Here is a 24,330-nt window from a genome sequence, read left to right on the forward strand (position 1 = left end):
AAAATGTGCATTTAAATATGCAGACGCACATTTAGGGTATATTTGTAGCATCACAATGCACGGATGAGTGTAAATACAGATATGGGATCTGATTGTTAATGTTTGGGCGAACATATCTTGCTCCAGGAAATGGAAATGTTTTGTGTTCAGAGGGTTTAGAAAATAAATTCATCAAGAGAGCCTACCTCCTTGGGCTCTGACCTAAGAAGGAAGGAAGAACTTCCAGGAAACATCAGGTTGTCCTCTTGGGGTGTGGGGAGCAACCCGGACTGGACTGAGTTACTGGAATTAAGACTTATTCTATGCATCTGCTCTCCCACAATATGGCGCTGGGAGAGAAGAAAACAGCTTCTACACAGCTGCCTCCAGTTCAGCCAATAAACTGTAGGACTTGCTCCTGATTGGAGGAGAGCAGCGTGCTCGGCGTGTGGGCAGCCGAGTTGGGATTGGCGGAGGAGGACTATAAAGGAGGAGAGAGACGGCATGCACCGGGAACATCTAAGGGGAACATCTAAGGGGAACACCTGTGCAGCCCCCGAGAGAGCCGGCCGGCGGTGTGCCGCTCCCCTGCGGAAGTGGGGAAAGTGGCCAGGGGGAACCGCCCTTCCACGGAGGTGGAAGGGACAGTAGCCAACCCGGGAAGAACCAGCAGCAAACCCGGGGAGGGCCGAGCAGACGAAAGAACAGCGCAGGGTCCTGTGTCGTTCCTCCGCGAAGAGGGGGAGCGACATTGGGGTAACCCCACTTTGTGAAACAATTTGAGCTTAGGAGCACATTTCAAGTACAGAAGTGTACGTTTTACTAAGTGTGAAAGGGAAAAGTGGGAAAGGAGTCTAAGGTGCTATAAATGGTATTTCCATTTTGAACCTTTAATCAATTGTAAATAGAGATTTTACAGAGCCTCCTTCTTAGAGGGTGCTAATCATGCATGTCCCTCTCGTATGGGAGACTGTCAATATTAGCAATGTGGCAAATTAGGGAGAAGGCAAACAGGCAAAAGTCCAAGGTAAAATTGTTGATTTTATTTTATTTCTCTGATTCCTTTCAATAACACCTTCAAGACAGCATTCCAGAGCTATTATCGTAACGGAATATTTTACATAATGGGAAGCACAGCTACCTCAGATCTCTGTTCGCATGACAAATGCTTAATTAGAAAAATAATAGGATGGAAATGAAATTGGTATTTACTATGACTGGAACAGAGAATTGTCCTGGAGAAGAAAATTCAGTTTTAATTCACCAAAGGCAAAAGGCAAAAAAAAAAAAAAAAAAAAAAAGGCAAGCAAGAAAGAATCTTAAATAGACGCTGGAAACAAATCAGAGAATTAAATGTGTGACTTGTGCCTACGATTAGAGTGGAATTTCTCTGTCTCTGTCTCTCTCTGTCTCTGCCTCTCTCACACACAATAAAAACAGAAGAACCTGAGATGTGATGTTGAAGTTTGTAAGTTAAAGAAGTCTTCTTTAATTGCTTGTGAAAAAAAGGCCCTCTAAATGTTGTATTTGCATCAGATTAGATAAAGTGTAAACCAAATTAGTGTACAGCTCCATTCTGTGCTGCATTAACCACCTAATTATAACTGTGAAGCAGTTCACCGTGGAACCATATGCTAAAATATGATAATCGCTATTGTAGGGTGTTTGAAGAACTCGGTTTCCCCTGAGTCTTTTTTGAGTCCTTGTTGGTGATTTATTGCCTTTGGCCAGCGAGTCAGAGGCTGTAGGCTCTTCCTCATCACAGACGGTGAGAGCTACAGTAATCGCCCCTCTCACAGAGAACGTGGACAGGGCTCCACGCAAGGTGGACAGACTCCAATGCCAGTGGATGGCGCTCCCTACAAGTGGACTGAATCATTCGTCATCTCAGTGCTGCTCTTCTGGGTGCTTGTTACTGAGCTGGGCTTCTTGTTACACAAGGCACAGCAACTGTCAAGGTGCTCGGTGCCCAGTGCTGTGAGCTGTCGTCCTCAGCAGGTTCAGCTGTCTCTAGGGGTGGTGCCCTGTGGTCAATCCAGCAGCTGGGGCAGGAAGGGGAATGCAGTGAGAGCAGGGGTTACAGGGAGGCTGTCAACCTGAGCCCCGCACCCCGCCCCGACTCCTTACCCTACCACTGGCAGTGCTGCCTTCCATGCGCCAGTTTATGGTCGACCTGCCTGTGCTTCCTCATCTGTAAAACGGGCTAGCTGGGATACAGGGTAGGGTAAGCAGCCACTTGGGAAATTGTACCTCATACCTCATACCGGAGTGCCTGGTTCCAGTCCTGTGCAGCTGCTTACTCACACATCTGGGAGACAGCAGATGAGGGCCAGATACGTGGTTTCCTGACATCCATGTAGGAGACCCCAGATGGAGTTCCTGGCTCTTGGCCTCAGCCTGGCTCAGCCCTGACTCTCGCTGGCATCTGGGGAGTGAGCCAGAAGGTGGAAGAGCACTCTCTGTCTCTTTCTCTCTCTCTTTGTGAGTGTGTGTGTGTCTCCTTCCCCTCTCTCTGTTTCTCTGCCTTTCAAATAAATCTTTATTTTTAAAACATGAGGCTACTTAATAGTATCTACGTTATAGCTGTGAAGTCTCAATGCAAAGATGAATGTTGGGAATCAGACAGAGTGTGCCAGGCAGCAGCAAATATTGAATTCAGGTTGATTTTCTTACTGTTATTATTCCCAACTCTATTTCAAGTGACACAAGTATAAATCTCAAATACAAGTTTACATTGTTCCTTTCAGCTTTGATGTACTTTATTCAACAGGACAAGGTCTACTTTATCAACTCACATTACCAAATAGTTATTCCAATTATAACTGATCTCATCATATTGAATTCAGTTTTAATTCCTACCTCCTAGCAATAAAAATTAAATTCATTTAGGATTTTGATGACAGATTTTTAAAAACATTAAAATGCTCAGGAAAAATGGGCATGAGGGATTTTTGGGAGAGCAATAGAAATATTACAACTGAGTCCTCGTGGTGGTTACACAGTTCTGTAAATCTACTAAGAATCATTGAACCGCACACTTCAAATCGATGAGAAACAGATCTGTTCCAGCCGGGATGTACATAGTTTTTCGGAATTCTTTTTGGAGAACAAGTATGAAGAGCAGAAAGCCCCGTGTTGTTTGTTAAAATGCTGGGCCGGAAGATGTCACATGCACTTCTTTCCAAAACTGCTGATGTCATTAAGTTTACTCCATGGCTGTTTGTTCTGGTTTTGTGTTTTCTCTTTAAAATTTTTACTTCTAGGACAAGGGCAAATTGAGATCTCCAGGTGGGAGAAGCTATTAAGATGATTACCCGTGAATTGCATTTCATTGCAGTGCTACACAGTAGGCCCTCTCCCGACGGGACTGTCTCAGCTGCGTCTTTGTGAGAGCCTGGCCGAACCTCCACCAGCGCACCAGACTCAGGTGCAGCTTTCAACTGCTCAGGAAACTGTGGGGAGAGCGCCAATCCCTGTCTCTCACGTAAGCCAGTCTGAGACGGCACAGAGTCAGACTTCCCAGCTAACCTGAGCTCCTGCGCGTCTAGCTAATGGGTCCGAGGAAATCGCTTGACATCTGTCCCTTTGTGTTCTTAGTGTAAAACCCATGACAGAGAAAATGATGCTGCCTGTCAATCAAGGCGTTCTGACAACTCATTGTGCCCCCCAGGTTGCACACAGCTCATGCTTGAGCGGGGCATCCTTCCAGCTGTGGGCGTCACCTTGGAATGAGCAGCAGGACTCCGGGGTCAGAACCAGGGGCTTTATTAAACAGGAGGGAACCGGAAGCTATTCCACTCCATTCATTCTTTTTCAAAAATTTTTTATCTAAGGTAAACAAATTTCATATATACGGATTTACGAACATGGTGGTGCTTCCCACCCTTCCTCCTCCTGCCTCTCCTACTCCTTCTCCTAATTTTTACAGTGCAGTTGTGCTAGGCTCTAGGAGCTGAACAGGACATGAGATGCAGGAGAGAGTGTGGGAGGATAAGGTAACCTGCACGGGTATTAACTTGGAGACTGCAAGAAGCCACCTCGCAGAAACACGAGTGTTCGGAGCTGTAAGTACAGTGATGGCGGGAGGCCTCGGGCTAGTGGGGAAATTCCTGGAAGGTGCCCTTCTTCTCATCCCTATTGCCAGTGTCCGAATTCAGACCACAGTGACGTCTCACCAGGGCTACCAACTGCAAGGAGCTTTGAAGTACCAGCCTTGCCCCAGATTCATCCCTCAAATCCACCCCCTTTTAATCACCAGAATGGTCTTCCAAAATGCAAATAGATCATTCCCCTGCATTGCTGAAACCCTCTCTTTTTTTTTTTTTTTTAAGAAAAAAAAATTATTTACTTACTTATTTGAAAGACAGAGTACAGGAGGAGAGAGAGAAGAGAAATCTTCTGTCTACTAGTTTACCCTCCAAATGGCTGCCAGAGCATGTGCTGGACCAGGCCAAAGCCAGAACCAGGAACTTCATCCGGGTCTCCCACATGGTTGGTAGGGACAAAAGTACTTGGGCCATCCCCTGCTGCCTTCCCAGACACGTTAGCAGGAAGCTGGACTGGAAGGGGGGAGAGAAGGCACTCCATATGCGATGAGAGCCTGCCAGTGGGCGCTTACCTGGCTGAGCCACATGCTGGCCCCTTCCCTTCAGTGTCATCAGTGAGGTGCTGTGAGCAGGGCCTGCCCGCCTCCCAGGCTTCACCCCCACGCCACGGCCAGGCAAGAGCAGACCACCTGTCTGCCTGTTACTCCAGAGCACTTGGACACCTCACGGTCCCCACCTGTGCTGAAGCTGCGGGGTGGCCTGGGCTGGGCAGCTGGCTCTGCTGCTTCCTCGCTCTATCATCTCCTGAACTGAGTCTGGGAAACGGGGTTGATCCCCTCGTGGGACTGCTGTGTGGATTAAATACTGAGGATACAGCTCATGTCACAATTCCTAGTATACAGTAAGCGCTCTGCATGCTTTGTGTCTCCCTATTATTACAAGTACTTAATTTTTAAGACATAAGTGAGGCCTAGCCTTCTTCAGGAAGGTTTCCCTGTTCTGCAGCCAGCTGGATGTCTACATCCAGTGTATTACCATTCCTCTAAGTGGTCCTGGATCTCCCTCCTGTTGCACCTACGGCAGTTATGGACTGCGTTGTCACAGTCATTCCCAGAACTACAGCATCTGGCACTCCAGCTAGCACACACACAGGCCCCAGAAGCCACGCCAGCAAGCAGCAGCAGCAGTGTGCTTTGCCATGCAGAGGGGCTGCTTTGGGAGCCACAGAGAGGAATCAGGCAAGGAGATGAGTCCCGGCGACCTGGCCCCCCGGGGTGAGCCTACGTGGCAGAATGGCAGAACCATAGAAACAGGCTGGGCAACAGACCCAGGACCTGGGGCAGCATGGTGAACCCAAGGCTCCCCCTCCGCTCCCTCTGGGAATGGAGGTCCTCGCTTTCGTCCTATCTAGGGTTGGGAGGGGAGGCAGGAAATAGCAATGTCTCACAATAAAAAAGACATTTTAACAGAGCGAGCGAGCGAGAGAGAGACAGAGAAAGCACGCTAGAAAATCAGCAAAGCAATCTGTATGCTATTGACGTCTCCTTTTCATAATCTGAAATATAATGGAAAAGATATATTCTTTTCTGGAAAGTTCCACACTTGTGACCCACACAGAAAGGGTCATTTTATTGATGTGTCCTGCAACCGGGCTCTGTGGGTCCATATTTTGAGTCGGAAGAAAGAAAATGAGTTCTGCAATGGCCCAGGGCCTGTCGCCGGCACCCTGGCTTGGCCCTAACCACACAGGGCAGAGCAGCGCCTGGCACAGAGCCACACGAAGTCAGCAGAGGAAGGCTTCCCTCTGCTCCTGGGGCACAGAATATAGCGTGTCCTTTACGGGCAGGCCTGGTCGGGGCGCTTGCTCCACGTAACCAAGAGAAAACAAGCCAAGGCGAACAGACGCAGGCGGAGAGGCAGAAAGTTCTGAGGGCTGCTTCGTGGTTAGTGTTACTAAGGAAACCGATTCCTTAGTATTCATGTGTTCAGCAGACAGCAGCGCCGAATCTCCCAGGCTGAGGCGGCCTTGCAGAATGGCACGGGGAGAGGCAAGGACAAAAACGGCCAGGCAGACGAGTATGGGCACTGATTAAAGATGCGTCAGTCAGGGAGCCATCAGCCATGGTCTGCAGTGGCTTCGAGAATGAGATGGTGACCAGCGTCCAGTGATAGAAAGGGTGGGGAGAGCTGGTCTTCCCGCTCCGTGTGTGTCATTACATTCGCTCCCTGCCCACGCACAGAGAAGCAGAGCTGCTCTGGGGTGGACAAGGATTCTGCAAACCTCGTTCATTTTGAGGAAAGTCACCATCGCCAGAGAAGGGACCTCTGAAACCTGTCCTTGACCTCTTTCCTTTCCTGTGTAAGGATGGAGGTGGTGGGTGTGTTGTTAATGACCTCACAGGTGACATCTTCCCTAGCGGAGAATGGGACCATGCACCCACCGTGTTGGCTGAGCATTCATCCCAAGATATGAAGGGAGTCAGCGCCACACAAGCCAGAATCCCCTAAGGGCGCCCGGAATCCCCCTGTCCAGCCTGTGGGGGGTGAGCAACTCATGGGTAGCAGGGCCCCCAGAACAAGAGAAAACAAAGCTGGGGACGTGGGACCGGGCTTCCCTGCCCACAGACTCTGAGTGCAGCAGGACAGCTGGAGGAGCTGCCCTGAGCTGCCCTCAGCGAGTCTGCAGACGAGGTCTGGCTGACCAGTGAGTCTCAGAGAATTCAGGCCAGGGGTGGCTCCAAACCCCTTTCTCTTCTGGAGCAATGATCTAAACCGAAACGTATCTTCAGGGAAAACTCCAGCGCGCTGGTCCCCCTGCCCTGATCTTCATGGCGGAGGGGGAGTTGCTGGGACGTCGGTATCCACTGAACTAGAGAGATCCCCACTGTCCGCCCGGTGCAAGGTCACGTCACATGCGACCAGTACTGACTGAGTGACAGCTGCATTCCAAGCCCTCTGCCGGGTTTGGTGAAGAGATGCAAAAAGTGAGTCTGGGTGTCCCAAGATGGCGGAAGAGCAGCAGGACGGTCTGAATCACACAGGGCAAAATTAATGTTTAGACAGGGTCGAAACTACACGCCTGAGAAAAAGCTGTGGGGAATTCGCCGCGGAAAACCCAGTGCGAGTGGCAGAGACGTCCAGATTTGCGCTGACAGAGTGAATAAGAAAAGAAAGGGGAGAAAGGAAAACGGGCGGAGGCTCCGACCCAGAGAGGAGAACGCAGACCCCAGCAGAGCAGGTGAGAGGGGTTCGCGGACAGGGGAGTGCTTGGAGAAATGCTTCTCAAGTTACAGGCGGGGAAAGAGTAAAGGAACAGTTAGGGGGGTGGTGCACCTCTCTCCGCCTACCACCCCCATCCTGCTCCTCTGGGTTTCTGTTGTTGTTTTTATTTTCCTCTAAGTTTGGACCAAGCAGGTGGCAGCTGCCCCTGCTTCCCGCGGACACACTCAGCAATAGCGGGGTCGCTTCACTCTCCACCCAAATCGCGAGGAACACAGTAATTCAGAATGCCTCCCCCCACCATGCAAGCGGTAGGAGCCCAGTAGGCGCGCTCACACTCCTGACTCAGACCTATAGCAGCTCACAACAGAGGGAAGGGTGCACACAGGAAAATCGCCACAGAACACAGGTGCAGTTCATGAAGAAGTCCCAACTAGCGCTGAAAACGGACTAACCCCAGGGCGTCCTGCAGCTGTGGGAAGGGCTCTTCACACCAGCAGAGGGGAACACCTGCTCTACAGACATGCAGAGGACAGCTACAAAGTCCCACAGGGGCCTTACTTTGGATACTTGCTCCACCTTGGAATACTGAACAGAGCAACCACGCCACAGCCACCACACGCTTCCTGGTACTCACTGAAAGCATAGTCATCCCACGAAGCCACACAAAGGCCAATAAACAAAGGAAAAAACTTAAATAACTTAAATAAGAATAAGGAAGGCACTATGAGCCACCCAAAGGAACCCTACAACGCTTCAATAGTAGAAGGTGAGGATGAAGAGACTGAACATTTGCCAGAAATGGAATTTAGAAAATTAATCATCAGACTACTTGGAAGCAACCAAAAGCAAATTCACGAACTAAATGAAAATTCTTCTCACAAAACTGAGATATTAAAGAGAAATCAGAATGAAATACTAGAAATAACGAACTTTATAGATCAAATAAAAAATCTTAGCAACAGGGTAGGTGAGACAGAAGAAAGAATATCAGAACTAGAAGGAAAAAAAAGAAGACGTTAGAAAACTAAAAAATACTGTGGGAGATCCATAAGATCTCCAAATGACCCAACATACAGGTTCTAGGAGTTCTTGAAGGCGTGGAAAGAGAGAAAGGACTAGAAGGCCTTCTTAATGAAATAATAACATAATAAAATCAGCAAGGAAATAACAGACTTAATTGACAATATAGACCAAATGGACCTAACAGATATCTATAGAGTTTTCCACCCTACAGACAAAGAACACACATTTTTCTCAGCAGTATATGGAACTTTAGAACTGACCACATGCTAGGCCATACAACAAGTCTCAGCAAATTAAAAAAATCAATATCATACCATGCATATCCTCTTTCCATAATGGAATGAAATTGGTAATCAACAACTCAGGAATCCCCAGAACATATGCAAACACATGGAGACTGAACACCATGCTCCTGAATGAAGAGTGGGTCATCAAAGACATCAAAAGAGAAATAAAAATTTTTCTGGAAACAAATGAAGATGACAATACAACATGTCAAAACTTATGGGATATAGCAAAAGCAATGTGAAGAGGAAAGTTCATAGCAATTGGAGCCTACATCAAGAAACAGGAAAAGTACCAAATAAATGAGCTATCAATGCATCTCAAGGACATATAAAAATAACAGCAAACCAAACCAAAACTAGTAGGAGAAAAGAAATAATTACAATTAGAGAAGAAATACATGGGGCCGGTGTCATGGCTAACTTGGTTAATCCTCTGCCTGCAGCGCCGGCATCCCATATGGGCACCGGGTTCTAGTCCCAGTTGCTCCTCTTCCAGTCCAGCTCTCTGTTGTGGCCCGGGAGGGCAGTGGAGGATGGCCCAACTGCTTGGGCCCCTGTACCTGCATGGGAGAATAGGAAGAGGCACCTGGCTCCTGGCTTCAGATTGGCACAGCGCCAGCCATGGCAGCCATTTGGGGATTGAACCAACAGAAGGAAAACCTTTCTCTCTGTCTCTCTCTCTCACTGTCTATAACTCTACCTGTCAAATAAAAAAAAAGGAGAGAGAGAGAAGAAATACACAAAATCAAAACCAATAAAACAATACAACCTTTGATCAGCCTTTTATCAGCCCTTGTCCTGACTGTTGATGTACAATGTAATACTTTATGCCTTTTAGTATTTTTTTTTTTTGGTTCTAGTACTATTGGTTGAATGCTGTAATTAACACACAATTATTCTTAGGTGTTTAAATTTTAAGGAAAAGTGATCCCTGTTAAATATAAGAGTGGGAATAAGAGAGAGAGGAGATGTACAATTTGGGACATGTTCAATAGGACTTGCCCCTAATGGTGGAGTTAGAAATGTGCCAGGGGATTCCAATTCAATCCCATCAAGGTGGCATGTACCAATGCCATCTCACTAGTCCAAGTGATCAATTTCAGTTCACATTTGATCACACTGATAGGTCTAAGAGTCAAAGGGATCACACAAACAAGACTAGTGTCTGCTAATACTGATAGAATCAAAAAGGGAGAGAACGATCCATCATGGGAAGCGGGATACACAGTAGACTCATAGAATTGCAGATGTCCTAAATAGCACTCTGGCCTCAGAATCAGCCCTTAAGGCATTCGGATCTGGCTAAAGAGCCCATGAGAGTATTTTAGGCATGGAAAGCCAAGACACCCTGGAAAAAAAAAAACAAGAAGACCTAAATGGAAGATCTCTGCGAGTGAGATCCCAGTGGAAAGAACGGGGCCATCAAAGAAGGAGATACCTTTCTCTGAAGGGAGGAGAGAACTTCCACTTTGACTATGACCCTGTCGGAATAAGATCGAAGTTGGCAAACTCAAAAGGCTTCCATAGCCTTGGCAACTCATGACTAGAGCCTAGGGAGATTACTGATGCCATAAACAAGAGTGTCAAATTGTTAAGTCAACAACAGGAGTCACTGTGTACTTACTTCTCATGTGGAATCTGTGCTTAATGTGTTATCCAATGTGAAGTAATGCTATAACTAGTACTGAAACAGTATTTTACACTTTGTGTTTCTGTGTGGGTACAAACTGATGAAATCTTTACTTAATATATACTAAATTGATCTTCTGTATATAAAGATAGTTAAAAATGAATCTTGATGTGAATGGAATGGGAGAGGGAGTGGGAGATGGAAGGGGTATGAGTGGGAGGGAAATTATGGGGGGGAAGCCATTGTAATCTATAAACTGTACTTTGGAAATTTATATTTACTAAATAAAAATTTAAAAAAATACAAAAGATCAGCAAAATCAAAAGCTTGTTTTTCAAAAAAATAAATAGAATTGACACACTGTTTTGCACAACTAACCAAAGAGAGAAGACCCAAATTAATAAAATCAGAGATGAAAAAGGAAATGTAACAACAGACAACATAGAAATAAAAAGAATCATCAGAAATTACTACAAAGAACTGTATTCCTACAAAATGGGAAACTTAGAAGAAGTGGAGAGATTCCTGGGCATATATAACCTACCTAAATAGAGTCATGAAGACATAGAAAACCTAGACAAACCAATAACCAAGACAGAACTTGAATCAATAATAAGTACCCTCCCAACAAAGAAAATCACAGGACCAGATGGCTTCACCGCTGAATTCTACCAAACATTTAAAGAAGAACTAATGACAATTCTTCTCAAGCTATTCAAAAGAATCAAGAGGGATAGAATCCTCCCAAATTCTTTCTATGGAGCCAGTATCACCTTAATCCTAAATCTAAAAGTGGTATAACAGAGAAAGAACTACAGACCAATCTCTCTGATGAACATAGATGCAAAAATCCTCAACAAAATACTAGCCAATTGAATCCAATAACGCATCAGAAATATCATCCACCCAGACCAAGTGGGATTTATTCCTGGCATGCAAAGATGATTCAATATCATAAATAAATGCGATACATTACATTAATAAAATGAATAATTGAAACCATGTGATTATCTCAATAGATGCAGAGAAAACATTTGACAAAATATAACACCCTTTCATGATGAAAACGTTAAGCAAATTGGGAATAGAAGGAACATTTCTCAACACAATCAAGGCAATTTATGACAAACCCATGGCCAGCATCCTATTGAGTGAGGAAAAGTAGGAAGCATTCCCACTGAGATCTGGAACAAGACAAGGATGTTCACTGTTACTACTGCTTTTCAATATAGTCCTGGAAATTCTAGCCAGAGCCATAAGACAAGAAAAAGAAACCAAAGGGGTACAAATTGGGAAGGAGGATGTCAAACTATCCCTATTTGCAGATGACATGACCCTATATGTAGAGAATCCAAAAGACTCCATTAAGAGACTATTGGAACTTATAGGAAAATTTGGAAAGGTAGCAGAATACAAAATCAACACAAAAAAATCAACAGCCTTTGTATATGCAGACAATGCTATAGCTGAGAAAGAGCTTCTAAGATCAACCCCATTCACAATAGTTACAAAAAAAGCAAATATCTTGGAATAAATTTAACCAAGGATGTCAAAGATCTCTACGATGAGAATTACAAAACACTAAAGAAAGAAAGAGAGGAAGATACAAAAAAATGGAAAACTCTTCTATGTTCATGGATTGGAAGAATCAATATCAAAATGTCCATACTACTGAAAGCAATTTACAGATTCAATGTAATACCAATCAAAATACCAAAGACATTCTTCTCAGATATGGAAAAAATGATGTTGAAATTATATTGAAACACAAGAGACCCTGAATAGCTAAAACAATCTTATACAACAAAAACAATGCCCAGGCATCACAATAGCAGATATCAAGACATACTACAGGGCAGTTATAATCAAAACAACCTGGTACTGGTACAAAAACAGATGGATAGACCAATGGAATAGAATAGAAACAGGAAAATCAATCCAAGCATCTAAAATCAACCTATGTTTGACAAAGGAGCTAAATCAACCCCTGGAGCAAGGATAGTCTCTTTAACAAATGGTACTGGGAAAACTGGATTGCCACATGCAGACATATGAAACAAGATCTGTAACTGATACCTTTCACCAAAATCCATTCAAAATAGACCAAAGACTGACACCATCAAATTATTAGAAACGATTGGGAAAATCCTACAAGACATTGGTGTAGACAAAGAGTTCTTGGAAAAGACCCCAGAGGCACAGGTAATTAAAGCCAAAATTGACAAATAGTATTATATCAAACTGAAAAGCTTCTGCACTGCAAAAGAAACAATCAGCAAAGTGAAGAGACAACTGGCAGAATGGGAGAAAATATTTGCAAACTATACAACTGATAAAGGCTTAATATGCAGAATATACAAAGAGATCAAGAAACTCAACAACAACAAAACAAACAATCTGGTTAAGAAATGGGCAAAGGATCTAAATAGGCATTTTTCAGAAGAAGAAATCCAAATGGACAACAGACACATGAAAAAATGCTCAGGATCACTAGCCATCAGATAAATGCAGATCAAAACCACAATAAGGTTTCACCTCACCACAGTTAGAATGGCTTTCATACAGAAATCAACAAACAACATATGATGGCAAGGATATGGGGGGAAAGGCACCCTAATCCACTGCTGGTGGGAATGTAAACTGGTAAAACCATTATGGAAGATAGTGTAGAGATACCTCAGAGGTCTGAATATAGACCTTCCACATGACCCAGCCATTCCACTCCCAGGAATCTACCCAAGGGAAATGAAATCAGCATATGAAAGAGCTATCTGAACCCCCATATTTATCGCAGCTCAATTCACAATAGCAAAGACATGGAATCAACCCAAATGCCCATCAACTGAAGACTTGATAAAGATTACGGGATATGTACACCATGGAATACTGCACAGCAATAAAAAAGTCTGGTCATTCACAATAAAATGGATGAAACTGGAAAACATCATACTTAATGGAATAAGCCAGTCCAAAAGGGACAAATTCTATATGTTCTCCCTGACATGTGATAACTACTTGAGCACCTAAAAGACAACATGTAGAAATGAAATTGACATTTTGAGAAGCAATTATGAATAGCCCTTCTCTTGACTGTTGAGGAACAGCTTCTTATTCTGTATCTTTGTTTATCTTTTCCTTTATAATATTTCCTTATCTTTTTCTCTTTCATATGATTCATTGAGTGTTATACTTAACATAGGGTTAATAAAATATGTATAAAGTTAGTTGAAAATAAATCTTAGTAAAGAATAAGTGAGACTAAGAAAGGGAAGAGGGAGGGGGATGGAAGTGAGGGAGGGAGGACAGGCACAGTGGGAAGAATCACCAAGATCATAAAGTTGTAATGGTGAAATGTATGAATTATGCAAATGCAAAGCAGTACAGTCCTACATACATTCACACGGACATACTTCTAAGGCTACAACCTAACAAGTAGCTATAATACCCCAAAATCTCTTAAGCTGGTTGATAAAAGTAACAGCTTAGGTGTTACAAAGATCAAATGAATAGGAACAAGTGGTAAACTGACCATATAAATATGATCAAAAGTTAAAGTGATCATATTAATAGGACTAAGTATTGGAAACAAGAATAGACAGAATTAAAAAGGAGTGAAGGCTCCAACATGGGAAGCAATCCATACAGCAGACTCATAGAATGACAATTGCCTTAAGTAGCACTCTCACCTCAGAATCATTCCTTAAGGCATTCCAGTATGGCTGGAAAGCCCAGGGAGAGCACTGCAGGCAAGGAAAGCCACAACACTCCAACAAAAGCATGTCCTACATAAAGGACCCCTGTGGGTAAGACCCCAGTGGAAAGAAGTGGCCACCAAAGAAGGATGTACTTTTCTCTGAAGGGAGGAGAAAACTTCCACTTTGCTTATGGCCTTGTTGAGCTACTGGATCCAAGAGGCTTCCATAGCTGAAGCAGCTCATGTCAAAAGCCTTGGGTGATCACTGATGTCATATATGAGTGATATCTGTTTAAAAAACAACAAGAGTCACTGTGCCTTAACTTCCCATGCAGGACCTCTGTCCACAAAGAGTTGTACCATGAAACTTAATCGTAAAACTTGTTCTCAAGAATCACTTCCTTTTAGTGTATTAAAAGGAGGATATTATTAAGTCTTACAAGTTATAGTCATGTCTAAGAGTTCACAAAAGATGTATCATCCTTGGGTTCTTCTTTAAAGACAATTCAGTGTTTAAAAGGAAAGAAGGGGGAGGAAGGAAGGGAAAAGAAGGGGGAAAAAAGAAGTGAAAACACCTTCAAGAAGCAATAACAAAGAACAGCCCTTATTTAGACTGTTGAGGAACAGTTATCTTAGTTTTTTTACTCCGTTCTTTCTTTCTTTCCTTTCTTTCTTTATGTTTCCTTTTCTTTCTTGGATCAAACAAGAGAGGTGGGAGGAGCGGGGGAGTAGGTGGCAGGACAGGGGTGGTGGGAAGAATTACTAATGATGTATTTGTGAGATACATACAAATAAATTTTATAAAAGTGAGTCTGAACAACTCATAACCTCACAGAGGATGAACAGTGAAAAGCACAAATCTGAGCCGACCATAGCCTTAATGGTCTTTAATATGACCTGCATATTAAAGTCTTCAGCTTCATCACCACAGACCCTGGGCTCATTTTACTCCTGTCACACATATGCCACTGTCAGCTCATCTGCTCCTTCCCCTCCTCTCAATCTTGGGATCTCAGTGAACAAGTCACCTCCTGAAAGAAGCTTTTCCCAGCTCAGTGCCATCACATGTCCTGCTTCAGAGTTGGCTCTTGGCAAGTTATTTCTAAGACAAATGACATAATTGGGCCAGCGCTGTGGCTCACTAGGCTAATCCTCTGCCTGCGGTTCCAGTACCCCGGGTTCTAGTCCCAGTTGGGGCGCCAGATTCTGTCCCGGTTGCTCCTCTTCCAGTCCAGCTCTCTGCTGTGGCCAGGGAGTGCAGTGGAGGATGGCCAAGTGCTTGGGTTCTGCACCCGCATGGGAGACAAGGAGGAAGCACCTGGCTCCTGGCTTCGGATCAGTGTGGTGCGCTGGCCGCAGTGCAATTGGGGTGTGAACCAATGGTAAAGGAAGACATTTCTCTCTGTCTCTCTCTCTCACTGTCCACTCTGCCTGTCAAAAAAAAAAAAAAAAAAAGAACTGGACCAGGGGTCAGTCATTGGCTAATTGATTCATTCATCAAATGCTCATTGAGTATCCTCCATATATCAGCTACTGCACCATGTTCTTGGTGCAAGGGAATGGACAGCCAAGGCCTCCTGACATTTACCTGGGAAACTACGAAGGAAGATTCCAACCCAGAGTGAAAGTTGGGAGGCCAAGGCCTTTAGCACTCAGTACTTCCCTATTTGTTGCACTCATCAGACTTGTTACTGAGCTTCTCATGGCTGTGAGCTCCAAGAGGCAATCCTGCTATTATCTTGCCTACCACTCTTCCACCAACAGCCCACACTATCCCTGGCAAGCAGGGGGCTCTCAGTAAATATCTACCTTTTGACAAACTGCAACAAACATATAGGAATCAAGCCTCTTTTCCAAAAGATTTGTTTATTTTTTTATTTGAAAGGCAGAGTGACAGAGAGGGAAAGAGAAAAAAAGAGAGAAAGATCTTCCATCTACTAGTTCACTCCCCAAATAGCTGCAATGGCTGGAATTGGGCCAGGCTGCAGCCAGAAGCCTGGAACTCCATGGGAGTTTCCCAAGTGGGCTGCAGGGGCCCAAGTGCTTGTGCCACCTTTCACTGCTTTCCCAGGTACATTAGCAGGGAGCTGGATGGGCAACGGAGCAGCTGGGCCATGTACGCACTCTGATACCGGATGCAGGCATTCCAAGCTGCCACTTAATACACGATGGCAGCAGAGCCCCTTGATATGCACCCAGTCCTCATGCCACCTCTATGATGCAGTTACTTTGATTATTTCCATTTTACACATGAGGAAACTGAGGCACAGAGAAACCAGGGAGCTTGACAAGGTCACACAGCAAGTGAAGTGACAGAGCCAGCACTGAACCTTTGTCTGCCTGGCATACGCCTACCACGTAGGTTCAACCACATGAAATTGCTGGCAGTTTCTACCAAAATGGCAAATATGCATGTCGGGAAGTAGAAGCACTCACAACCACCTCTAAATAGAGGACATGAACTGCATGAGGTTAGATCTAGGGTGCCAGGAAGCAGAGCATGGGCAGTGGTGGGGGTCTGGCCTCCTGGAGCAGCCATGCAGAAGGGCCAGGGTTTCACTGGTACTTCCGGAAGAACCATGGACTCTCTCCCCTCCCTCAACACTTGTTTGGGATGAGCCTACTCTGTAGCGAGCAAGCTGAGCTTAGAATCGCATAGACAGGGCAGTTATAATAAAGTGGGGGTACATTTTATGGCCTAGCAAAGTGCCCCAAGGGCACGCAGCGAAGGTCCCAGTGTGGAGAGACTGAGAGCAGGCCAGTGGTCAGGCTGGGATGCAAAGGGCTCCAGGCTACGGAGCACGGCCGGAGGAAGTGGGTCCTGCCAGGGAGAGCCCAGGTGCCTGGTCTGTTCGGGATCCGGCAGGCAGGAGAGCAGTAGAGGGTGTGTGACAGCAAGCGAGGCCTCCAGCTACACATGGAACAGGATGGAGAGGGGAGGGCTAGGGGGCAGGAAGAACCACTCGAAGTTTTTTGGGTAGAAATGGTAAGATCCTATGTCTCCCAGACACAGTGGAAATACTAATACTCGTGTCCAGCCAAGCTAACAGCTGAGCACAACCCAAGATGGATCAATTACTCCAGTTAGTCTGCAAGACACACGTGTTTTGATTTAGCAGGTTTAATCTCTGGAAAGCTTCAATTATCTTTCCACACAAAGGATTGCGCCTGCCAGGTGCCTCTTCGTGCCCGCCTGGATGTATCTAAATTCAGCTGGGGCTTCCTGGCCGTTGGAAGTTGCTTGTCTTGGCATTCATGTTCATGGAGGAGGAGATTTTAATCACAGATTACGGACTCCATCTCCCCTTCTTAATGGAAATCTGCTTCTTTAGCCCCACGTGTCTCCTTGAAGTATCAGGTGTCTCTCTTCTGGCTCTTCATGTTTGCGGTATGTTTCCTAAATTGACTGTCCTAAGTTTTCTGTTCTCCCTCCTAAGACAGACACAGACCAGGATGGCTCCCTTTGGCACTCACATCAGATGTAAACATCCCGGCTCTCAGAGAACGCCCGGTGGAGTTGCTTCAGGGTACTGACGGGCCTGTAACCTTTGCTGACATGTAGGCTGCAGTGAAAGCCATTAGCGAGTATAGAAGATACGCAGACTGGGATTGTTTATGTTAACCACAAAAATGTTTTAAATAGAAAAGACTAAATTCTAGCGATATCTAAAAATGTGCTGATGGTGTAATGTATTTAGCGAACATCCATCAACCTTGACCAACAGTTGTCACAGAGTAGAAAAATTAGGACATTACAAATATGAAGATAATTTGGCTTTTAAAAGCTCATATTCTGGTTAAGTGCGTGGTCACAGATTTAAATATGTTCTTCGAGATTCTCTGATGGAAGACAGGGCTTGGCTGCTGGTCTTTCCCTTGCTATGGTGAAGTGTATCTGTTAGCCAGCCCACCCTGTATGGTCATGGACACACCTGGTGGGCAGAGGAGGGCAGCAGCTGTAACAACCTCATCTGTCATCCTGGGAGGCTGAGCGGAACTGTGTTGCGGAGCTGCTAACTGGTGACTTTCATTCAAATATTAGCTTGCTCTTCCTGCTGTAATTCCCAGGACCTAAGCCAAGAAAAATCTCCCAAAACAATGAAGCATCTTTACTTCCTGAAGGTGAATATGAGAAGCATCCTTGTGGGAAACAGTTGCCTCTGTGTCCCATTCAGGACACACAGCAGCAGCCCGGGGATCCTCTAGGGTAGCAACAATGGAGGTTTATGTTGCCATCTGTCTCTGGTAGATTTCAGTGTTTATGCCCCACTTAGCAGTAGGGTTTTGGCAGCGATGTTGTTGATACCCAGGAAGGAAAGATGTGACTAAAATGAACAAACTAAGCTGGAACTTGATCTGACTCAGTGTATTTGTCACCACAGCCTACTGTCTCCCCTCCGTCCCTGTTGCTAATACTTGGCTCCCACTACTCTATACCAAGGAAATGACCCTGAGGTTTACCTTAGCTGATTTTCTATCAACATTTCTAGATTCCAGACAGCACTGGGAAGCGGGAAGAGAAGTGAACGAGGCGGTGTTGAAGAGGCCCCCCAACAGTGGACTGTCGGCATTGAAAACAACCAAAGGACATTAACCAAAAAATCCCCGGAACATAAGTCTTCCCTCCAGAGCTCGCTGCACTTCAGTTATTTCCCTTTTGCTTCAAAATATGGTACCTCTTAGTGATTGTTCAAAGATCTTCCATATTTCTGCACAATTTATTTTCAACATAAATTATTCACAGAATCAAAAATGTATACAAAATCTTCACTTGTTTTCCTCGGGAGTAACTCCTTCTCCCTAAGGATGTGAACAATGGGATTTGTGTTTGAGCAAGTTGTGAAAAATAAGTCTTAAGCTTTAGGAATGAATCACATGTGGTGCAGTTATTTTTAAGAATAAATAAGTAAAGCCTGGAGAGAGGGGATAGTGGAGGCAGCGTGGGTGGGGGAGGGGAGAACAAGCACTACGTTTTCAGGAACTGCAAGACACGGAGCAGACACAGAAAGGGAGCGCCAGTCATCCCTGAGGTTGAATCTTCGACCCCTGCAGCGCACCCCCCCCCCCACATCCACCTGCAGACCCTCACTTGTCCGTCTGCAAACGAGACTCTCTGCGCCCCTGGAATTCCTTTCCATATGGAAACGAGGGCGCACAAGTCTAGTGAAGGCCAGAAAATGCCCGGTGCACACAATCGAGCCTGGCCGATAAGAGACTGTGTTCCTCGATGAGATGAGGCTCAAGGCTCAACTTTCTCAGCTCCCCAAAGGTGTAATTTTAGTCCCCTGTGAAACATTTAGATGACAGCTTCTTTACTTCTTTGGCACAATAGCATTAAAAAAAAAATTGGTCTTAGAAAGCTACTTGCCAGGCAAGTCAAATCCAAGCATCAGAGCGCGTGTTAGGGACCAGAGAAGAGGGAGCTGCTCCTCGGCTTTTTGATGAGGTTTCCGTTTCCTTTGGCCCAGGGCTGCCTGGCTCTGGGAAGCAGGGAGCTAATGAGGTTCTGGGAGCAAAGCCCCTCGTCTAACACCCAGTGCTCTGTGAGGCATGTGGGGCCCCAGGCAGTTATCACCTCAGGATTCAAAAGCAACAGGGTAGGCACAGTTTCCCAAGCAATTATGGGAAAGTAACATTCAATGAGTCTAAAAATAGGGAACCTTACTCCCAGAATTCCAAGGAAACCACGGTCTAGGATTTTCTCCTTCCAAACACATCCAGATGAGCAAGCAAATGCATGTGGAGCTGGGGCTTCCAGGTGCTCAGCTCAGAGGTGCGGTGGTTGTAACACGTGTCTGCAGGTTCTCTGAAACTGCTCCCGCCAAGAGCCCCGCCCCTCTGCGCTCCACATCAGACAGGCCCTGGTGGCTCACTGCTCGTTCAGTAGGGAGCACAGGGACTCTGGTATTCGAGGCTAGTTCCTAAAAGACAGTGTGCTCCCAGCCGGCACCCTCTCTCCCCAGGCACACTGCCTTGGAGCATGGAAACCACAGGCTGGAGAGACCGCAGAGAGGAAGAGCACGTAGACAAATAGAGAGAGGGCGAAAGGGCCCCATCCCAGCTCCAGCTGTTCAAGACGTCCCAGCCCATGCGCTGGGAGCAAAGCAACCTTCGAGTTGGCCCCAACCCACTGACATCTGACTGCAAGAGCTTCTGAGCCAGGACCACCCAGGCGCACTAATCCAGAACACTGAATCCACAGGAAAGATGAAAAATAGAGTTTTGTTTGTAAGCCACTGATGTTGAGGGTGATTTGTTTCATAGTAATAGATGACAAGAATTTTCTTTGTGACTTAGAAGTGAGGTATTGCTGCAACACAGTCGGGAAGGGGGCTGGCCCCAGGGGAGGGGGGAGTGGATGAGTTGTGAGGAGACTGTCAGTGAGGGGCTAATGGAAAGTGGCCAAAACGCATCAGCAGCTGTAGGAGAGGAGACTCTGGTCAAAAAGTGGTACAAAGTGGTATTATTGTCATTTGTGTAGCCTGGGCCATAAAACATGTTCTTAGTGAACTCCTGATCTACACTAAGGAGATTTCCAGGCAGAACGCTGAAGGTGCTGTCTGGTTCTTCCAGCTACCTCCAGTAACACGTGAGTGAAGACGGATGGACTCAAGACAGAATTGTTAAATATAAAAGAGCCAAGACTTTTGGAGCTCAAAAAAATGCACAACTATTTCCCAGTCCCATCTTCTCCAGATGGCAAATGAAGCTAAAGTCACAAAAACGCAGCGACAGTGTGGCTCCGGAAGCCTTGGTTAAGGTCTCAGGCAGATCTGTGTTTGTGCCTCACAGGTTCTCTAAAAATCTCTCTAAGCATCTTACCAGCTTGCCTTAAGATAACTCTATAAAACAAAAATCCTCCTAGGAATCTAAAAGGCTTGTCCCAAAATAGCCTTATACGGAGCCTAAGGTGGAGAAAGACTCCTAAGGTGGAGATTTGTGGAGGTGGCATTTATTGAATAGTGTGAATCCAGTACGACCGATAGGAAATGCACAAAGTGTTAAGGAGACTTGTACTGATGAACACACTGATAATTCACACAAAAAGAACAGAAGTCAAAGTTCTACGGGATAAAAGCGAGCTGAGAAAACCAAACAGCCATTAAAAATGGAGGAGGGCATTTAATATGTCAGGAAGGATAATTCAGAGGGGCAAACCAAGATCCCAGAGAATGGAGCCAAGAGCTGTAAGGAATTTACTGATCTCTAGTCAAGGAGTTGGCAACATATACCTGGTGGATTTAAGTGTAACAATATTGACGACCCTTTGTGTCCTGTTTCTAAGATGGCTAAAGCAGCTGTCTACGCCCATCTCACCAAGTATGGTGTGTGTGTGTGTGTGTGTGTGTGTGTGTTTTCCAAATAACTAGTCCCTTTAGTTCACAGATCTCACATCAGGAACAGAACCCAGGATACTGTAAATGAGGACCTGCTGGGGCTGGCGCTATGGCGCAGTGGGTTAATACCCTGTCCTGAAGCGCCAGCATCCCATGTGGGTGCCGGTTCGAGACCCGGCTGCTCTACTTCCAATCCAGCTCTCTGCTATGGCCCGGGTCCATCAAAGGTTGAAGTCAAATTCTCTTCCCCGTAAGTATAAGTATAGTAACTCGCTTTTAACCAATAGAATGCCTGGTGATAAAAGCAGTGCAACACAGCTTCCACCCGGTGGTCTTGTTCTCTTGGTGCAGGTGCGTAGGAGCCCTGAGCCACCAAAGTCCAGCTAACCTGAAGTCATCATGAGACTTGTAGAAAGAGACCTTGTAGAAAAACCATAGCAAGTCAGAGGTGTTTTCCTCCAGCTATTTCAGCTGCCAGGACTTTGAGCTTCCCAACTGTGGCACCAGAAATGTGAGTGACAAAGCCTTGAAGATGACCTCAGTCCTGCCACCACCTGTTTGCAGCCTTATGAACAATCCCAAGTCACAACCGCCTGGTCCAACTGCTCCTGAGCTCTCAACACATCCAAAGTAGGAGAGAGAATGAATGACTGTTGCTGACGGACACTAAATGTTGGAGGGATGCATTATACAGCAGTAGGTTACCAGAACAAGGGGCACTGCTCACATCTTCTTCTGTGTGAACGGGAGCCCTGGGAGTTCTTCAGCAAGTCGGGATTGCAGGCGCCTGTGCACCCTCGTCCTAAGTACTGCGGACTTCATCCGGCTGCTCCGTTTCTCACGTATCTCTCCTCCGCCCTGAGCTTTTGCTTCCACTTAGCTCCGTGATGTGACTGCATTTGACACCAAGCCTCAAGGTTAGTTCCTGCTAACCTGGTTCACCTGGGATTTCCCCCGGTGGCCCCCTGTGGTCCGCTGCATGCATCTGAGCGTCACAAGGCCACAACGGCCCCTTCTCTCCCCAGGACCAGACCGTCCCTGGACCTGGAGCACACCGCAGTCTGCATAGTTTTGCTCCATGTTGGGTGTATGCAAAGAGCTGCCCTCATCTACTTCTCGGGGATACGGAAGCACCTGGTGGTAGCAGGGAAGGCCGTGCCTTCAGAAGAGCAGGAAGAAGCCCACCAGACCCCAGCACACCACCAGTTTCGGGAGGGCGCTCCTCCTCGCCCGTCAGCCTGTCTATGCCACGGGAAGGGGCAGGCCAGAGAAGGCCACAGCAGAGTGCTCAGGAGCACGGGGCCCGGGTCAGAGCCACTAGCTGCCCTGACCGAGGGTGGCACTGCCTCAGTACTGCCCACTAAGACTGTGGCTGAGTTCCATCCGGGACCCAGAAAGACTGCTCATCTGGAGCCCACGCCTGTCTCCGTGAGGGAGGAGAGAGGGTAGGGACTTGCTTTCAGTGCGATGGAGAATCTTCAGGTGTGTGACTCATCAGCATTGCCATGGGCCCAGAAACTGCTGCTGGTTCCTGACATAGTCTGTGTGCTAAATTCAGAGTCATGGGCACTGCTGGCAACAATTACAGTTCTTATAAGGTCTGGGGTCTTGAACTCATTCTATTTAGGGCAAAGAACTTCCAGAATTAGAGTCACAGGCTCCAGTGTGTCCGTTCACAGTATGTGTCCCAATGCCACATACTGACAGTGTGTGTCACAATGCATTGTTTGCATTGCACTTCTAGGGTTCAGCCCAACCAGAAAAATGCCTGGCCTGAGGCCCCTACCTCACAACTCACTGCTGTTAGGACCTTGGAAGCGGCACTGCATCTTTTAGGTGTCAGTGGGGGCTCCAAGGGGGAGGCAGGCCACAGGCTTCCCAAGGAGCCCCCGCCAGCCCTAATGGCTAATGAGAGTCAGAACCTCAGACAGCAGCCGCTGATCTCCATGGAAAGGTGACCGCATCTCAATGTGTAACTGTGCTCACAGGCTGCTGCTGGCCCATGAAACAAGATGCCCCCAAATCCCACCCCTCTGTGCAGAATCTGTGGATAAACTTGAGCAGTAAATGACAGGTGAGCAGTAAGGGGGCCCTCAGCCATCCCTGGAGTCCTCCGTGGGCTCCTCAAATTTGGTAGCAATTGGAAGCACGCAACCCCCCCCCCCCCGATATTGAGGACCAAAAGCAGAACAAGGAGCAAAAAAATACAGCTTTCCTCAGCTCACTGTGAATTCCCTGACTCTGGGCAGATAACTGACACAGAGACTGTAGGACAATCCCGTGTCCCTCCCCCCGGGTACAGCTTTCCTCTGGGGCCTCATTAAGACAAACATAGGAGAGCCCAGGCCCGCAAACCAGAGGGCCCTGCACTCAGTGGTGCTCCCACCACTTTGCAGCAAATGGGAAAGAACTGGGAATTTCATTTCTCGCGTTGCCCTGTGGAGGCACAGAATAGACACCCATCAATAGGCTCCTCTCTCGGGCTTACAGGGACTCTCTCTGTTCCTCCAATCCCTTGGGAGAACCTGACCTGTGCTGGGCGCAGCTACCAAAATGGGCTGTGTAAGACGGGCTGTGCAGCCGTGGGGAGCCCCAGATCCCGAGGGAAACCAGAAGGGCCCTGCCCCCGGGGAGTGAAGGGAGGAGGCGCGCACTGAGGCAGGGGCATGCACAACGCTCTGGGGTCTTTCTTACTTGGAAAGTTGGGAGGTAACTTGAATTACGCCACTTTGCTGTGATATGAAAACTTGAGAAACCCTGGTTTTTATTTGCTACAGAAGCCTGGAATTGGGGTCAAATTAGCACAAGCAGAGAAACTGATGTTTAACCCCGCCGAGTGTTTGCAGGTGCTTCTCCATCCCTTGGGAGGCCTGCTCCTGTCTCCCGGGAAACTCCCCGTGCTCTTCCCAGGACGCTCTCCTTCTACTCCCTGCCCTGGAACTAAAGCAAGTATCAGACCTTCCTCTGTGGCGCCTCTGGAATGTTCCCTCCATCTTTACCCCGTAACATAAGGACTCCACAGATGCTTCCCAGCTAGGGTGTGTGGGAAGGCAGTGTCTCACTGGCTCGCTCCCTGCAGGTCCTGGGTCCTGCCTGGCACGTTGAAGGCCTT

This window comes from Oryctolagus cuniculus, chromosome 16 (genome assembly GCF_051225735.1).
Source record: "Oryctolagus cuniculus isolate XC-2025 breed Fujian yellow rabbit chromosome 16, ASM5122573v1, whole genome shotgun sequence".
Taxonomy (NCBI): domain Eukaryota; kingdom Metazoa; phylum Chordata; class Mammalia; order Lagomorpha; family Leporidae; genus Oryctolagus; species Oryctolagus cuniculus.